This window comes from Ambystoma mexicanum, chromosome 13 (genome assembly GCF_040938575.1).
Source record: "Ambystoma mexicanum isolate Mex_15411 chromosome 13, UKY_AmexF1_1, whole genome shotgun sequence".
Lineage (NCBI taxonomy): Eukaryota > Metazoa > Chordata > Amphibia > Caudata > Ambystomatidae > Ambystoma > Ambystoma mexicanum.
Window position 1 is genome coordinate 357,552,269 of NC_090938.1, and position 15,648 is coordinate 357,567,916.

Here is a 15,648-nt window from a genome sequence, read left to right on the forward strand (position 1 = left end):
CAAGGTTTCCTTGATTGTCAGTTAATGTTGTATGACAGCTCCTCTGCCTTTTAGACATGGAATACTCATTGCAAGTTATTTATGGGGTGTTTGCGCTTTAAATACAGCTACGGAGGGTTTTTGAAAATAGAACAGAAAATAAAAAATGTCAACTGTTATTATACTCCATTTTCTGCTGAGCACCACTTACGGAAGACATTTGTAAAGGTAGAAAAAGGGTTACTGGAGTAGGATCCAGGAGACAATATCAACTTACAAAGAATAATGTTGTCTATTTACTGCATTATCGCCTTTGAAGCAAACCTCTGAGAATAAATACCCTTTCACTAATCAGGCAGTCACTTTGATAAAATCAAGCAGAACAAGGATGCTGATAGGAACTCGCCTCATTTGCATATGGGCTAGGGCTTCTGGGAGCCATGAGAATTAGGAGTTGAAGGTTTTGCAGATCGAGATTGCTAAAGGGCTGGGCATTTGCACAGACCTCTCCATGCCTGATTGGTGCCGAAGGTTAGTTGCAAGTGGTCCCCTGCTCACCCTACCTTACACAGGGCCATGCCCAGTTAGGCCCCTCAGGGCTAGGCCCGGCAGGGCTAAGCCCGGCGTTTGTCAGGCGAAGTGCCTGGACCCCTGCTCATTATACCTCAGAATCTGGTCTAGCTATTGCAGACATGGGGAATGGTGCTTATATCCCATTGACAGCGCCCACAAGCTGCATACTAATAGCCAATGATGTGTGAATGCGGTCAGGGTAGCAGACATATAGAACAATTGGGTGGGTTCGCTTCCGAACTGGATGCACAGGAGCAGGAGAGAATGGCTGTTGGCGATGTATGCAACTTGCTCTGCGTGAACACATCTACCGACCCCTTCCCCTACACACACGGGCACATACACACACACACACACACATAGCCATTGGAGCTATGCAGAGCTAATCAGAAAGATTGGTAATCATTAGAACATGAAAGATATGTGTTCATTTTTTATTAAACTTGTGGACTCCCGCAGAAACGGAGGGACTCACATCTCTAATTGAGGCTTGCTTACCTCTATACAAATGTGTTTGCTGGCTGTCTTTCTTCAACTGGTATGTGCGGTTGTGTCTGTCTTTGTCTTTCAACACGCCTGGCACGTTTACATTATCAAAGAGATGATTGTATGGAGATGGGGAACACCCCTCCGTTGCATTGTGAACTTGAACAGTCTTTTCACCAAAGCAGCTACATGCGACATTGCAAGGTTTTTGTCAGTCTTTGCCTGAAAACATTAGGCCTTCCTCTCGAACTCTATTTCACTCCTTCTGTGGAAGACTTCAATTATGAGGATGCATCCCGTCATAAAAGGTTCTCTGTAGATGGTGCAACTCTGGCTTCTCTTCCCCGTGCTTTTTGAAAATAATCCGCCCGAGGCCCTGATGAGGTTTGAACTCATGACCCCTGGTTTACGAGACCAGTGCTCTGCCACTGAGCTACAAGGCCACCTGCTGCTTGCTCACAGCCAACAACAGAAAGTGCAAAGAAACCATGGGTTTTACCTAGGTAGATCTCCAGGTATATGAATTTCTGGTTGTGTAAAAATGGCTGTATATCTCTGCATGTGTTCAGTACGTCATCATACATCTGATTTGCGAAAGCGTGTGTGCTTATGTTGGTGATACATTGTCGGTATGCGTTTGAGTATGTACTTTTACGGGTATGTATGTATTGAGTAGGATGCTGAACAGGTTCATGAGTTTAGATAGCAGGTCAGAATGATGGCAAAAGGAACATGTAAAAGGCAGACAACTAAAAGAAAAAAGAATTTGGGATGTAAGCTTGGGAGTTTACTAACTGCGCTGATTTTGGCTCCTATAATAGTAAAGAATGGAAACCTACGAGGAAAGTCTTTGACTAATTTCATTCTCCGCCTGCACCAATGAACTTATTTTTACATCTCTATTTCCATATCTGTACTCATTCCTGTCTTTCACAGGGAGGTTGAAAGACTTTGGTCTATGTTTAAATGCAGACTATAAAGAAAAAATACGACGAAGGTGGGATTCGAACCCACGCGTGCAGAGCACAATGGATTAGCAGTCCATCGCCTTAACCACTCGGCCACCTCGTCTGTTTGGGAACGGTGCTCGAGTCCCATGCTTAAAGAAGAGATAAAACAATGGTGGTGCAAAGTCAGTGAAAAATAGATCATGTTTGTCATAATAGAAACAAGATCGTTGACTCGTTCTTCCTTACCCGGCCATTGATAGATAAACACATCAAGTTGAAGTTCAGAAAAATATAACAAGAGCTCCTGGAGGGTTCACAACACTAATCCAGAGGAAGGTGCTTGAGCTTCCGTATGGCACACCATTAGTAGTAAAACCAGCATAACGCAAGCTCCAGTTTCCCAGTGTTTGGCATCATTCAACGTTTCCAGCCAAGATCAAAGTTCAGATGCTGCTGCTTCCTGTGATGTCATTGAATTTAAATAGTGAGTGATGGCAATAACCCTTTTCCAATTAAATTTTGCCACATCAACGTCCCTGAAAATAGAGAAAGGCGTGCAACCCAGAACCGCTGTACTGTTCAATAGAGTAAGGGCTTCACCGTGATCATCTGCATCTGTCATCACAAGATTATCAAGGTCTTTTTCTTGAAGAAATTAGGTCCAGAAAGCCGACCTTCCCCACAGACTATTCAGACACCTTGCGCTTGTGGCTTTGTTATAGGCCCGAATCCATTGGTAAAAGGTTGCACAGGTACAATGTGCAATATCAGTTCCTATTCAACAATGTTCAAGAAAATTACCATTTGGAGGCCCTGATGAGGATCGACAAGACCAGTGCTCTGCCACTGAGCTACAGAGCCCCTCAGGTTACGACGCATAACAGCAACACAACGAGCACACAACATGATGTTTACTGGGTAGACATATTTGAAGGGTGTGTGAGAATGTATGTATATGATTGTGATTTGACCTGTTTTTTTCTGGCCGATTTTTTGAGGAGCAGCTAATTTGTGCGAATTCCGTGCAATTTTAGGGTGACTAATGAGGAGATGTGATGCGTGAAAGTTGAAAAAAACATGTACATGGCAGCAGAGAGACAATATGGATATTACCTTTGCTTTTTTAAATTTCTATCCGGATTCTGGCTCAAAGGGTAGTCAAGCACAGCAGATTGCATTCCTGCCAGTAACACGACAACCTTGTTTGTGTCCTTCTTAATCAACTAACATGCATATTTTCACTTTTGTCTGTATGTTCTTTGAAAGCCAATGGCAATGGTGCTTAGAGCAATGCAGATGTTTAAAAAAGATTTCAAAAGTTAAAATCGACAAAGGTGGGATTCGAAACCACGCGTGTACAGTAGATTAGCAGTCCATCGCCTTAACCACTCGGCCACCTCGTCTACAGGGATTACGTTAGGCATTCAAGTCTTTACAGGTAATAACACAAACATCTTCAAAATAGAACCACAATGCGTTCCTTGTTGAGGTACATCCAGCCGTTTGCAGGAAAACTGCCTCACTTGCTGTTGAGAAAAATTCATCAAAGTCCTGGGGTGTTTATAGGCATCGCCAAGATGACATTGGGAGGTGTTTCAATTGACACGTGTTGAATATGAGGAAGAGCATCATGCTGGCTCCAGTGGCACTGCCTGCAGCATGACAAAAATGTAGAAGGGACATTTGACTGCACCATTGGCTGAACATCAGTGGCAAAGTGTATATCAGGCTAAAAGGTAAGCTCCAGTGGCACAATATGGGCACTACAAGGCACCCATAATTTGGTGTCAGCTAAAAAGACAATGCCAGAGCTTGTGGGTGCTTTTGTACACTTGTGTGTGTGTTTGTGGGTGTAGTTTCATGTCGAAAACCAAAACACAGCAGCTCCAGTGGCGCAATCGGTTAGCGCGCGGTACTTATACAGCAGTACATGCAGTGAGCAATGCCGAGGTTGTGAGTTCAAGCCTCACCTGGAGCAACTTTGGAACTTTTTACTAATTCACCTCAAAACTGAATTATTGAACCAATAAATGTTCTGGACATTTTTTGGTTCACCTCAAGGTTTCCTTGATTGTCAGTTAATGTTGTATGACAGCTCCTCTGCCTTTTAGACATGGAATACTCATTGCAAGTTATTTATGGGGTGTTTGCGCTTTAAATACAGCTACGGAGGGTTTTTGAAAATAGAACAGAAAATAAAAAATGTCAACTGTTATTATACTCCATTTTCTGCTGAGCACCACTTACGGAAGACATTTGTAAAGGTAGAAAAAGGGTTACTGGAGTAGGATCCAGGAGACAATATCAACTTACAAAGAATAATGTTGTCTATTTACTGCATTATCGCCTTTGAAGCAAACCTCTGAGAATAAATACCCTTTCACTAATCAGGCAGTCACTTTGATAAAATCAAGCAGAACAAGGATGCTGATAGGAACTCGCCTCATTTGCATATGGGCTAGGGCTTCTGGGAGCCATGAGAATTAGGAGTTGAAGGTTTTGCAGATCGAGATTGCTAAAGGGCTGGGCATTTGCACAGACCTCTCCATGCCTGATTGGTGCCGAAGGTTAGTTGCAAGTGGTCCCCTGCTCACCCTACCTTACACAGGGCCATGCCCAGTTAGGCCCCTCAGGGCTAGGCCCGGCAGGGCTAAGCCCGGCGTTTGTCAGGCGAAGTGCCTGGACCCCTGCTCATTATACCTCAGAATCTGGTCTAGCTATTGCAGACATGGGGAATGGTGCTTATATCCCATTGACAGCGCCCACAAGCTGCATACTAATAGCCAATGATGTGTGAATGCGGTCAGGGTAGCAGACATATAGAACAATTGGGTGGGTTCGCTTCCGAACTGGATGCACAGGAGCAGGAGAGAATGGCTGTTGGCGATGTATGCAACTTGCTCTGCGTGAACACATCTACCGACCCCTTCCCCTACACACACGGGCACATACACACACACACACACACATAGCCATTGGAGCTATGCAGAGCTAATCAGAAAGATTGGTAATCATTAGAACATGAAAGATATGTGTTCATTTTTTATTAAACTTGTGGACTCCCGCAGAAACGGAGGGACTCACATCTCTAATTGAGGCTTGCTTACCTCTATACAAATGTGTTTGCTGGCTGTCTTTCTTCAACTGGTATGTGCGGTTGTGTCTGTCTTTGTCTTTCAACACGCCTGGCACGTTTACATTATCAAAGAGATGATTGTATGGAGATGGGGAACACCCCTCCGTTGCATTGTGAACTTGAACAGTCTTTTCACCAAAGCAGCTACATGCGACATTGCAAGGTTTTTGTCAGTCTTTGCCTGAAAACATTAGGCCTTCCTCTCGAACTCTATTTCACTCCTTCTGTGGAAGACTTCAATTATGAGGATGCATCCCGTCATAAAAGGTTCTCTGTAGATGGTGCAACTCTGGCTTCTCTTCCCCGTGCTTTTTGAAAATAATCCGCCCGAGGCCCTGATGAGGTTTGAACTCATGACCCCTGGTTTACGAGACCAGTGCTCTGCCACTGAGCTACAAGGCCACCTGCTGCTTGCTCACAGCCAACAACAGAAAGTGCAAAGAAACCATGGGTTTTACCTAGGTAGATCTCCAGGTATATGAATTTCTGGTTGTGTAAAAATGGCTGTATATCTCTGCATGTGTTCAGTACGTCATCATACATCTGATTTGCGAAAGCGTGTGTGCTTATGTTGGTGATACATTGTCGGTATGCGTTTGAGTATGTACTTTTACGGGTATGTATGTATTGAGTAGGATGCTGAACAGGTTCATGAGTTTAGATAGCAGGTCAGAATGATGGCAAAAGGAACATGTAAAAGGCAGACAACTAAAAGAAAAAAGAATTTGGGATGTAAGCTTGGGAGTTTACTAACTGCGCTGATTTTGGCTCCTATAATAGTAAAGAATGGAAACCTACGAGGAAAGTCTTTGACTAATTTCATTCTCCGCCTGCACCAATGAACTTATTTTTACATCTCTATTTCCATATCTGTACTCATTCCTGTCTTTCACAGGGAGGTTGAAAGACTTTGGTCTATGTTTAAATGCAGACTATAAAGAAAAAATACGACGAAGGTGGGATTCGAACCCACGCGTGCAGAGCACAATGGATTAGCAGTCCATCGCCTTAACCACTCGGCCACCTCGTCTGTTTGGGAACGGTGCTCGAGTCCCATGCTTAAAGAAGAGATAAAACAATGGTGGTGCAAAGTCAGTGAAAAATAGATCATGTTTGTCATAATAGAAACAAGATCGTTGACTCGTTCTTCCTTACCCGGCCATTGATAGATAAACACATCAAGTTGAAGTTCAGAAAAATATAACAAGAGCTCCTGGAGGGTTCACAACACTAATCCAGAGGAAGGTGCTTGAGCTTCCGTATGGCACACCATTAGTAGTAAAACCAGCATAACGCAAGCTCCAGTTTCCCAGTGTTTGGCATCATTCAACGTTTCCAGCCAAGATCAAAGTTCAGATGCTGCTGCTTCCTGTGATGTCATTGAATTTAAATAGTGAGTGATGGCAATAACCCTTTTCCAATTAAATTTTGCCACATCAACGTCCCTGAAAATAGAGAAAGGCGTGCAACCCAGAACCGCTGTACTGTTCAATAGAGTAAGGGCTTCACCGTGATCATCTGCATCTGTCATCACAAGATTATCAAGGTCTTTTTCTTGAAGAAATTAGGTCCAGAAAGCCGACCTTCCCCACAGACTATTCAGACACCTTGCGCTTGTGGCTTTGTTATAGGCCCGAATCCATTGGTAAAAGGTTGCACAGGTACAATGTGCAATATCAGTTCCTATTCAACAATGTTCAAGAAAATTACCATTTGGAGGCCCTGATGAGGATCGACAAGACCAGTGCTCTGCCACTGAGCTACAGAGCCCCTCAGGTTACGACGCATAACAGCAACACAACGAGCACACAACATGATGTTTACTGGGTAGACATATTTGAAGGGTGTGTGAGAATGTATGTATATGATTGTGATTTGACCTGTTTTTTTCTGGCCGATTTTTTGAGGAGCAGCTAATTTGTGCGTATTCCGTGCAATTTTAGGGTGACTAATGAGGAGATGTGATGCGTGAAAGTTGAAAAAAACATGTACATGGCAGCAGAGAGACAATATGGATATTACCTTTGCTTTTTTAAATTTCTATCCGGATTCTGGCTCAAAGGGTAGTCAAGCACAGCAGATTGCATTCCTGCCAGTAACACGACAACCTTGTTTGTGTCCTTCTTAATCAACTAACATGCATATTTTCACTTTTGTCTGTATGTTCTTTGAAAGCCAATGGCAATGGTGCTTAGAGCAATGCAGATGTTTAAAAAAGATTTCAAAAGTTAAAATCGACAAAGGTGGGATTCGAAACCACGCGTGTACAGTAGATTAGCAGTCTATCCCCTTAACCACTCGGCCACCTCGTCTACAGGGATTATGTTAGGCATTCAAGTCTTTACAGGTAATAACACAAACATCTTCAAAATAGAACCACAATGCGTTCCTTGTTGAGGTACATCCAGCCGTTTGCAGGAAAACTGCCTCACTTGCTGTTGAGAAAAATTCATCAAAGTCCTGGGGTGTTTATAGGCATCGCCAAGATGACATTGGGAGGTGTTTCAATTGACACGTGTTGAATATGAGGAAGAGCATCATGCTGGCTCCAGTGGCACTGCCTGCAGCATGACAAAAATGTAGAAGGGACATTTGACTGCACCATTGGCTGAACATCAGTGGCAAAGTGTATATCAGGCTAAAAGGTAAGCTCCAGTGGCACAATATGGGCACTACAAGGCACCCATAATTTGGTGTCAGCTAAAAAGACAATGCCAGAGCTTGTGGGTGCTTTTGTACACTTGTGTGTGTGTTTGTGGGTGTAGTTTCATGTCGAAAACCAAAACACAGCAGCTCCAGTGGCGCAATCGGTTAGCGCGCGGTACTTATACAGCAGTACATGCAGTGAGCAATGCCGAGGTTGTGAGTTCAAGCCTCACCTGGAGCAACTTTGGAACTTTTTACTAATTCACCTCAAAACTGAATTATTGAACCAATAAATGTTCTGGACATTTTTTGGTTCACCTCAAGGTTTCCTTGATTGTCAGTTAATGTTGTATGACAGCTCCTCTGCCTTTTAGACATGGAATACTCATTGCAAGTTATTTATGGGGTGTTTGCGCTTTAAATACAGCTACGGAGGGTTTTTGAAAATAGAACAGAAAATAAAAAATGTCAACTGTTATTATACTCCATTTTCTGCTGAGCACCACTTACGGAAGACATTTGTAAAGGTAGAAAAAGGGTTACTGGAGTAGGATCCAGGAGACAATATCAACTTACAAAGAATAATGTTGTCTATTTACTGCATTATCGCCTTTGAAGCAAACCTCTGAGAATAAATACCCTTTCACTAATCAGGCAGTCACTTTGATAAAATCAAGCAGAACAAGGATGCTGATAGGAACTCGCCTCATTTGCATATGGGCTAGGGCTTCTGGGAGCCATGAGAATTAGGAGTTGAAGGTTTTGCAGATCGAGATTGCTAAAGGGCTGGGCATTTGCACAGACCTCTCCATGCCTGATTGGTGCCGAAGGTTAGTTGCAAGTGGTCCCCTGCTCACCCTACCTTACACAGGGCCATGCCCAGTTAGGCCCCTCAGGGCTAGGCCCGGCAGGGCTAAGCCCGGCGTTTGTCAGGCGAAGTGCCTGGACCCCTGCTCATCATACCTCAGAATCTGGTCTAGCTATTGCAGACATGGGGAATGGTGCTTATATCCCATTGACAGCGCCCACAAGCTGCATACTAATAGCCAATGATGTGTGAATGCGGTCAGGGTAGCAGACATATAGAACAATTGGGTGGGTTCGCTTCCGAACTGGATGCACAGGAGCAGGAGAGAATGGCTGTTGGCGATGTATGCAACTTGCTCTGCGTGAACACATCTACCGACCCCTTCCCCTAGACACACACACACACATAGCCATTGGAGCTATGCAGAGCTAATCAGAAAGATTGGTAATCATTAGAACATGAAAGATATGTGTTCATTTTTTATTAAACTTGTGGACTCCCGCAGAAACGGAGGGACTCACATCTCTAATTGAGGCTTGCTTACCTCTATACAAATGTGTTTGCTGGCTGTCTTTCTTCAACTGGTATGTGCGGTTGTGTCTGTCTTTGTCTTTCAACACGCCTGGCACGTTTACATTATCAAAGAGATGATTGTATGGAGATGGGGAACACCCCTCCGTTGCATTGTGAACTTGAACAGTCTTTTCACCAAAGCAGCTACATGCGACATTGCAAGGTTTTTGTCAGTCTTTGCCTGAAAACATTAGGCCTTCCTCTCGAACTCTATTTCACTCCTTCTGTGGAAGACTTCAATGATGAGGATGCATCCCGTCATAAAATGTTCTCTGTAGATGGTGCTGATTGGTGCCGAAGGTTAGTTGCAAGTGGTCCCCTGCTCACCCTACCTTACACAGGGCCATGCCCAGTTAGGCCCCTCAGGGCTAGGCCCGGCAGGGCTAAGCCCGGCGTTCGTCAGGCGAAGTGCCTGGACCCCTGCTCATCATACCTCAGAATCTGGTCTAGCTATTGCAGACATGGGGAATGGTGCTTATATCCCATTGACAGCGCCCACAAGCTGCACACTAATAGCCAATGATGTGTGAATGCGGTCAGGGTAGCAGACATATAGAACAATTGGGTGGGTTCGCTTCCGAACTGGATGCACAGGAGCAGGAGAGAATGGCTGTTGGCGATGTATGCAACTTGCTCTGCGTGAACACATCTACCGACCCCTTCCCCTACACACACGGGCACATACACACACACACACACACATAGCCATTGGAGCTATGCAGAGCTAATCAGAAAGATTGGTAATCATTAGAACATGAAAGATATGTGTTCATTTTTTATTAAACTTGTGGACTCCCGCAGAAACGGAGGGACTCACATCTCTAATTGAGGCTTGCTTACCTCTATACAAATGTGTTTGCTGGCTGTCTTTCTTCAACTGGTATGTGCGGTTGTGTCTGTCTTTGTCTTTCAACACGCCTGGCACGTTTACATTATCAAAGAGATGATTGTATGGAGATGGGGAACACCCCTCCGTTGCATTGTGAACTTGAACAGTCTTTTCACCAAAGCAGCTACATGCGACATTGCAAGGTTTTTGTCAGTCTTTGCCTGAAAACATTAGGCCTTCCTCTCGAACTCTATTTCACTCCTTCTGTGGAAGACTTCAATGATGAGGATGCATCCCGTCATAAAATGTTCTCTGTAGATGGTGCAACTCTGGCTTCTCTTCCCCGTGCTTTTTGAAAATAATCCGCCCGAGGCCCTGATGAGGTTTGAACTCATGACCCCTGGTTTACGAGACCAGTGCTCTGCCACTGAGCTACAAGGCCACCTGCTGCTTGCTCACAGCCAACAACAGAAAGTGCAAAGAAACCATGGGTTTTACCTAGGTAGATCTCCAGGTATATGAATTTCTGGTTGTGTAAAAATGGCTGTATATCTCTGCATGTGTTCAGTACGTCATCATACATCTGATTTGCGAAAGCGTGTGTGCTTATGTTGGTGATACATTGTCGGTATGCGTTTGAGTATGTACTTTTACGGGTATGTATGTACTGAGTAGGATGCTGAACAGGTTCATGAGTTTAGATAGCAGGTCAGAATGATGGCAAAAGGAACATGTAAAAGGCAGACAACTAAAAGAAAAAAGAATTTGGGATGTAAGCTTGGGAATTTACTAACTGCGCTGATTTTGGCTCCTATAATAGTAAAGAATGGAAACCTACGAGGAAAGTCTTTGACTAATTTCATTCTCCGCCTGCACCAATGAACTTATTTTTACATCTCTATTTCCATATCTGTACTCATTCCTGTCTTTCACAGGGAGGTTGAAAGACTTTGGTCTATGTTTAAATGCAGACTATAAAGAAAAAATACAACGAAGGTGGGATTCGAACCCACGCGTGCAGAGCACAATGGATTAGCAGTCCATCGCCTTAACCACTCGGCCACCTCGTCTGTTTGGGAACGGTGCTCGAGTCCCATGCTTAAAGAAGAGATAAAACAATGGTGGTGCAAAGTCAGTGAAAAATAGATCATGTTTGTCATAGTAGAAACAAGATCGTTGACTCGTTCTTCCTTACCCGGCCATTGATAGATAAACACATCAAGTTGAAGTTCAGAAAAATATAACAAGAGCTCCTGGAGGGTTCACAAGACTAATCCAGAGGAAGGTGCTTGAGCTTCCGTATGGCACATCATTAGTAGTAAAACCAGCATAACGCAAGCTCCAGTTTCCCAGTGTTTGGCATCATTCAACGTTTCCAGCCAAGATCAAAGTTCAGATGCTGCTGCTTCCTGTGATGTCATTGAATTTAAATAGTGAGTGATGGCAATAACCCTTTTCCAATTAAATTTTGCCACATCAACGTCCCTGAAAATAGAGAAAGGCGTGCAACCCAGAACCGCTGTACTGTTCAATAGAGTAAGGGCTTCACCGTGATCATCTGCATCTGTCATCACAAGATTATCAAGGTCTTTTTCTTGAAGAAATTAGGTCCAGAAAGCCGACCTTCCCCACAGACTATTCAGACACCTTGCGCTTGTGGCTTTGTTATAGGCCCGAATCCATTGGTAAAAGGTTGCACAGGTACAATGTGCAATATCAGTTCCTATTCAACAATGTTCAAGAAAATTACCATTTGGAGGCCCTGATGAGGATCGAACTCACGACCCCTGGTTTACAAGACCAGTGCTCTGCCACTGAGCTACAGAGCCCCTCAGGTTCTGACGCATAACAGCAACACAACGAGCACACAACATGATGTTTACTGGGTAGATATATTTGAAGGGTGTGTGAGAATGTATGTATATGATTGTGATTTGACCTGTTTTTTTCTGGCCGATTTTTTGAGGAGCAGCTAATTTGTGCGTATTCCGCGCAATTTTAGGGTGACTAATGAGGAGATGTGATGCGTGAAAGTTGAAAAAAACATGTACATGGCAGCAGAGAGACAATATGGATATTACCTTTGCTTTTTTAAATTTCTATCTGGATTCTGGCTCAAAGGGTAGTCAAGCACAGCAGATTGCATTCCTGCCAGTAACACGACAACCTTGTTTGTGTCCTTCTTAATCAACTAACATGCATATTTTCACTTTTGTCTGTATGTTCTTTGAAAGCCAATGGCAATGGTGCTTAGAGCAATGCAGATGTTTAAAAAAGATTTCAAAAGTTAAAATCGACGAAGGTGGGATTCGAAACCACGCGTGTACAGCAGATTAGCAATCCATCACCTTAACCACTCGGCCACCTCGTCTACAGGGATTATGTTAGGCATTCAAGTCTTTACAGGTAATAACACAAACATCTTCAAAATAGAACCACAATGCGTTCCTTGTTGAGGTACATCCAGCCGTTTGCAGGAAAACTGCCTCACTTGCTGTTGAGAAAAATTCATCAAAGTCCTGGGGTGTTTATAGGCATCGCCAAGATGACATTGGGAGGTGTTTCAATTGACACGTGTTGAATATGAGGAAGAGCATCATGCTGGCTCCAGTGGCACTGCCTGCAGCATGACAAAAATGTAGAAGGGACATTTGACTGCACCATTGGCTGAACATCAGTGGCAAAGTGTATATCAGGCTAAAAGGTAAGCTCCAGTGGCACAATATGGGCACTACAAGGCACCCATAATTTGGTGTCAGCTAAAAAGACAATGCCAGAGCTTGTGGGTGCTTTTGTACACTCGTGTGTGTGTTTGTGGGTGTAGTTTCATGTCGAAAACCAAAACACAGCAGCTCCAGTGGCGCAATCGGTTAGCGGGCGGTACTTATACAGCAGTACATGCAGTGAGCAATGCCCAGGTTGTGAGTTGAAGCCTCACCTGGAGCAACTTTGGAACTTTTTACTAATTCACCTCACAACTGAATTATTGAACCAATAAATGTTCTGGACATTTTTTGGTTCACCTCAAGGTTTCCTTGATTGTCAGTTAATGTTGTATGACAGCTCCTCTGCCTTTTAGACATGGAATACTCATTGCAAGTTATTTATGGGGTGTTTGCGCTTTAAATACAGCTACGGAGGGTTTTTGAAAATAGAACAGAAAATAAAAAATGTCAACTGTTATTATACTCCATTTTCTGCTGAGCACCACTTACGGAAGACATTTGTAAAGGTAGAAAAAGGGTTACTGGAGTAGGATCCAGGAGACAATATCAACTTACAAAGAATAATGTTGTCTATTTACTGCATTATCGCCTTTGAAGCAAACCTCTGAGAATAAATACCCTTTCACTAATCAGGCAGTCACTTTGATAAAATCAAGCAGAACAAGGATGCTGATAGGAACTCGCCTCATTTGCATATGGGCTAGGGCTTCTGGGAGCCATGAGAATTAGGAGTTGAAGGTTTTGCAGATCGAGATTGCTAAAGGGCTGGGCATTTGCACAGACCTCTCCATGCCTGATTGGTGCCGAAGGTTAGTTGCAAGTGGTCCCCTGCTCACCCTACCTTACACAGGGCCATGCCCAGTTAGGCCCCTCAGGGCTAGGCCCGGCAGGGCTAAGCCCGGCGTTCGTCAGGCGAAGTGCCTGGACCCCTGCTCATCATACCTCAGAATCTGGTCTAGCTATTGCAGACATGGGGAATGGTGCTTATATCCCATTGACAGCGCCCACAAGCTGCATACTAATAGCCAATGATGTGTGAATGCGGTCAGGGTAGCAGACATATAGAACAATTGGGTGGGTTCGCTTCCGAACTGGATGCACAGGAGCAGGAGAGAATGGCTGTTGGCGATGTATGCAACTTGCTCTGCGTGAACACATCTACCGACCCCTTCCCCTACACACACGGGCACATACACACACACACACACATAGCCATTGGAGCTATGCAGAGCTAATCAGAAAGATTGGTAATCATTAGAACATGAAAGATATGTGTTCATTTTTTATTAAACTTGTGGACTCCCGCAGAAACGGAGGGACTCACATCTCTAATTGAGGCTTGCTTACCTCTATACAAATGTGTTTGCTGGCTGTCTTTCTTCAACTGGTATGTGCGGTTGTGTCTGTCTTTGTCTTTCAACACGCCTGGCACGTTTACATTATCAAAGAGATGATTGTATGGAGATGGGGAACACCCCTCCGTTGCATTGTGAACTTGAACAGTCTTTTCACCAAAGCAGCTACATGCGACATTGCAAGGTTTTTGTCAGTCTTTGCCTGAAAACATTAGGCCTTCCTCTCGAACTCTATTTCACTCCTTCTGTGGAAGACTTCAATTATGAGGATGCATCCCGTCATAAAAGGTTCTCTGTAGATGGTGCAACTCTGGCTTCTCTTCCCCGTGCTTTTTGAAAATAATCCGCCCGAGGCCCTGATGAGGTTTGAACTCATGACCCCTGGTTTACGAGACCAGTGCTCTGCCACTGAGCTACAAGGCCACCTGCTGCTTGCTCACAGCCAACAACAGAAAGTGCAAAGAAACCATGGGTTTTACCTAGGTAGATCTCCAGGTATATGAATTTCTGGTTGTGTAAAAATGGCTGTATATCTCTGCATGTGTTCAGTACGTCATCATACATCTGATTTGCGAAAGCGTGTGTGCTTATGTTGGTGATACATTGTCGGTATGCGTTTGAGTATGTACTTTTACGGGTATGTATGTATTGAGTAGGATGCTGAACAGGTTCATGAGTTTAGATAGCAGGTCAGAATGATGGCAAAAGGAACATGTAAAAGGCAGACAACTAAAAGAAAAAAGAATTTGGGATGTAAGCTTGGGAATTTACTAACTGCGCTGATTTTGGCTCCTATAATAGTAAAGAATGGAAACCTACGAGGAAAGTCTTTGACTAATTTCATTCTCCGCCTGCACCAATGAACTTATTTTTACATCTCTATTTCCATATCTGTACTCATTCCTGTCTTTCACAGGGAGGTTGAAAGACTTTGGTCTATGTTTAAATGCAGACTATAAAGAAAAAATACTACGAAGGTGGGATTCGAACCCACGCGTGCAGAGCACAATGGATTAGCAGTCCATCGCCTTAACCACTCGGCCACCTCGTCTGTTTGGGAACGGTGCTCGAGTCCCATGCTTAAAGAAGAGATAAAACAATGGTGGTGCAAAGTCAGTGAAAAATAGATCATGTTTGTCATAGTAGAAACAAGATCGTTGACTCGTTCTTCCTTACCCGGCCATTGATAGATAAACACATCAAGTTGAAGTTCAGAAAAATATAACAAGAGCTCCTGGAGGGTTCACAACACTAATCCAGAGGAAGGTGCTTGAGCTTCCGTATGGCACACCATTAGTAGTAAAACCAGCATAACGCAAGCTCCAGTTTCCCAGTGTTTGGCATCATTCAACGTTTCCAGCCAAGATCAAAGTTCAGATGCTGCTGCTTCCTGTGATGTCATTGAATTTAAATAGTGAGTGATGGCAATAACCCTTTTCCAATTAAATTTTGCCACATCAACGTCCCTGAAAATAGAGAAAGGCGTGCAACCCAGAACCGCTGTACTGTTCAATAGAGTAAGGGCTTCACCGTGATCATCTGCATCTGTCATCACAAGATTATCAAGGTCTTTTTCTTGAAGAAATT

The 15,648-nt window shown here is 43.8% G+C and overlaps 12 non-coding genes across 12 annotated transcripts; 2 read left to right on the forward strand and 10 right to left on the reverse strand.

The window, feature by feature from the left end:
• Nucleotides 1-1,409: 1,409 nt before the first annotated feature.
• On the reverse strand, nucleotides 1,410-1,481 carry TRNAT-CGU (transfer RNA threonine (anticodon CGU)). Its single transcript has one exon. It is a non-coding gene; the product is annotated as a tRNA-Thr (tRNA).
• Nucleotides 1,482-2,027: 546 nt separating this feature from the next.
• Nucleotides 2,028-2,109, reverse strand: TRNAS-GCU (transfer RNA serine (anticodon GCU)). The gene has a single exon. It is a non-coding gene; the product is annotated as a tRNA-Ser (tRNA).
• Nucleotides 2,110-3,314: 1,205 nt separating this feature from the next.
• On the reverse strand, nucleotides 3,315-3,391 carry TRNAS-GCU (transfer RNA serine (anticodon GCU)). Its single transcript has one exon. It is a non-coding gene; the product is annotated as a tRNA-Ser (tRNA).
• A 480-nt stretch (nucleotides 3,392-3,871) lies between these two features.
• TRNAI-UAU (transfer RNA isoleucine (anticodon UAU)) lies at nucleotides 3,872-3,966 on the forward strand. The gene is made up of 2 exons: nucleotides 3,872-3,909; nucleotides 3,931-3,966. It is a non-coding gene; the product is annotated as a tRNA-Ile (tRNA).
• A 1,488-nt stretch (nucleotides 3,967-5,454) lies between these two features.
• TRNAT-CGU (transfer RNA threonine (anticodon CGU)) lies at nucleotides 5,455-5,526 on the reverse strand. Its single transcript has one exon. It is a non-coding gene; the product is annotated as a tRNA-Thr (tRNA).
• Nucleotides 5,527-6,072: 546 nt separating this feature from the next.
• On the reverse strand, nucleotides 6,073-6,154 carry TRNAS-GCU (transfer RNA serine (anticodon GCU)). The gene has a single exon. It is a non-coding gene; the product is annotated as a tRNA-Ser (tRNA).
• A 1,762-nt stretch (nucleotides 6,155-7,916) lies between these two features.
• TRNAI-UAU (transfer RNA isoleucine (anticodon UAU)) lies at nucleotides 7,917-8,011 on the forward strand. The gene is made up of 2 exons: nucleotides 7,917-7,954; nucleotides 7,976-8,011. It is a non-coding gene; the product is annotated as a tRNA-Ile (tRNA).
• Nucleotides 8,012-10,350: 2,339 nt separating this feature from the next.
• TRNAT-CGU (transfer RNA threonine (anticodon CGU)) lies at nucleotides 10,351-10,422 on the reverse strand. The gene has a single exon. It is a non-coding gene; the product is annotated as a tRNA-Thr (tRNA).
• Nucleotides 10,423-10,968: 546 nt separating this feature from the next.
• Nucleotides 10,969-11,050, reverse strand: TRNAS-GCU (transfer RNA serine (anticodon GCU)). Its single transcript has one exon. It is a non-coding gene; the product is annotated as a tRNA-Ser (tRNA).
• Nucleotides 11,051-11,737: 687 nt separating this feature from the next.
• On the reverse strand, nucleotides 11,738-11,809 carry TRNAT-UGU (transfer RNA threonine (anticodon UGU)). Its single transcript has one exon. It is a non-coding gene; the product is annotated as a tRNA-Thr (tRNA).
• A 2,603-nt stretch (nucleotides 11,810-14,412) lies between these two features.
• TRNAT-CGU (transfer RNA threonine (anticodon CGU)) lies at nucleotides 14,413-14,484 on the reverse strand. Its single transcript has one exon. It is a non-coding gene; the product is annotated as a tRNA-Thr (tRNA).
• A 546-nt stretch (nucleotides 14,485-15,030) lies between these two features.
• TRNAS-GCU (transfer RNA serine (anticodon GCU)) lies at nucleotides 15,031-15,112 on the reverse strand. The gene has a single exon. It is a non-coding gene; the product is annotated as a tRNA-Ser (tRNA).
• Nucleotides 15,113-15,648: the final 536 nt, after the last annotated feature.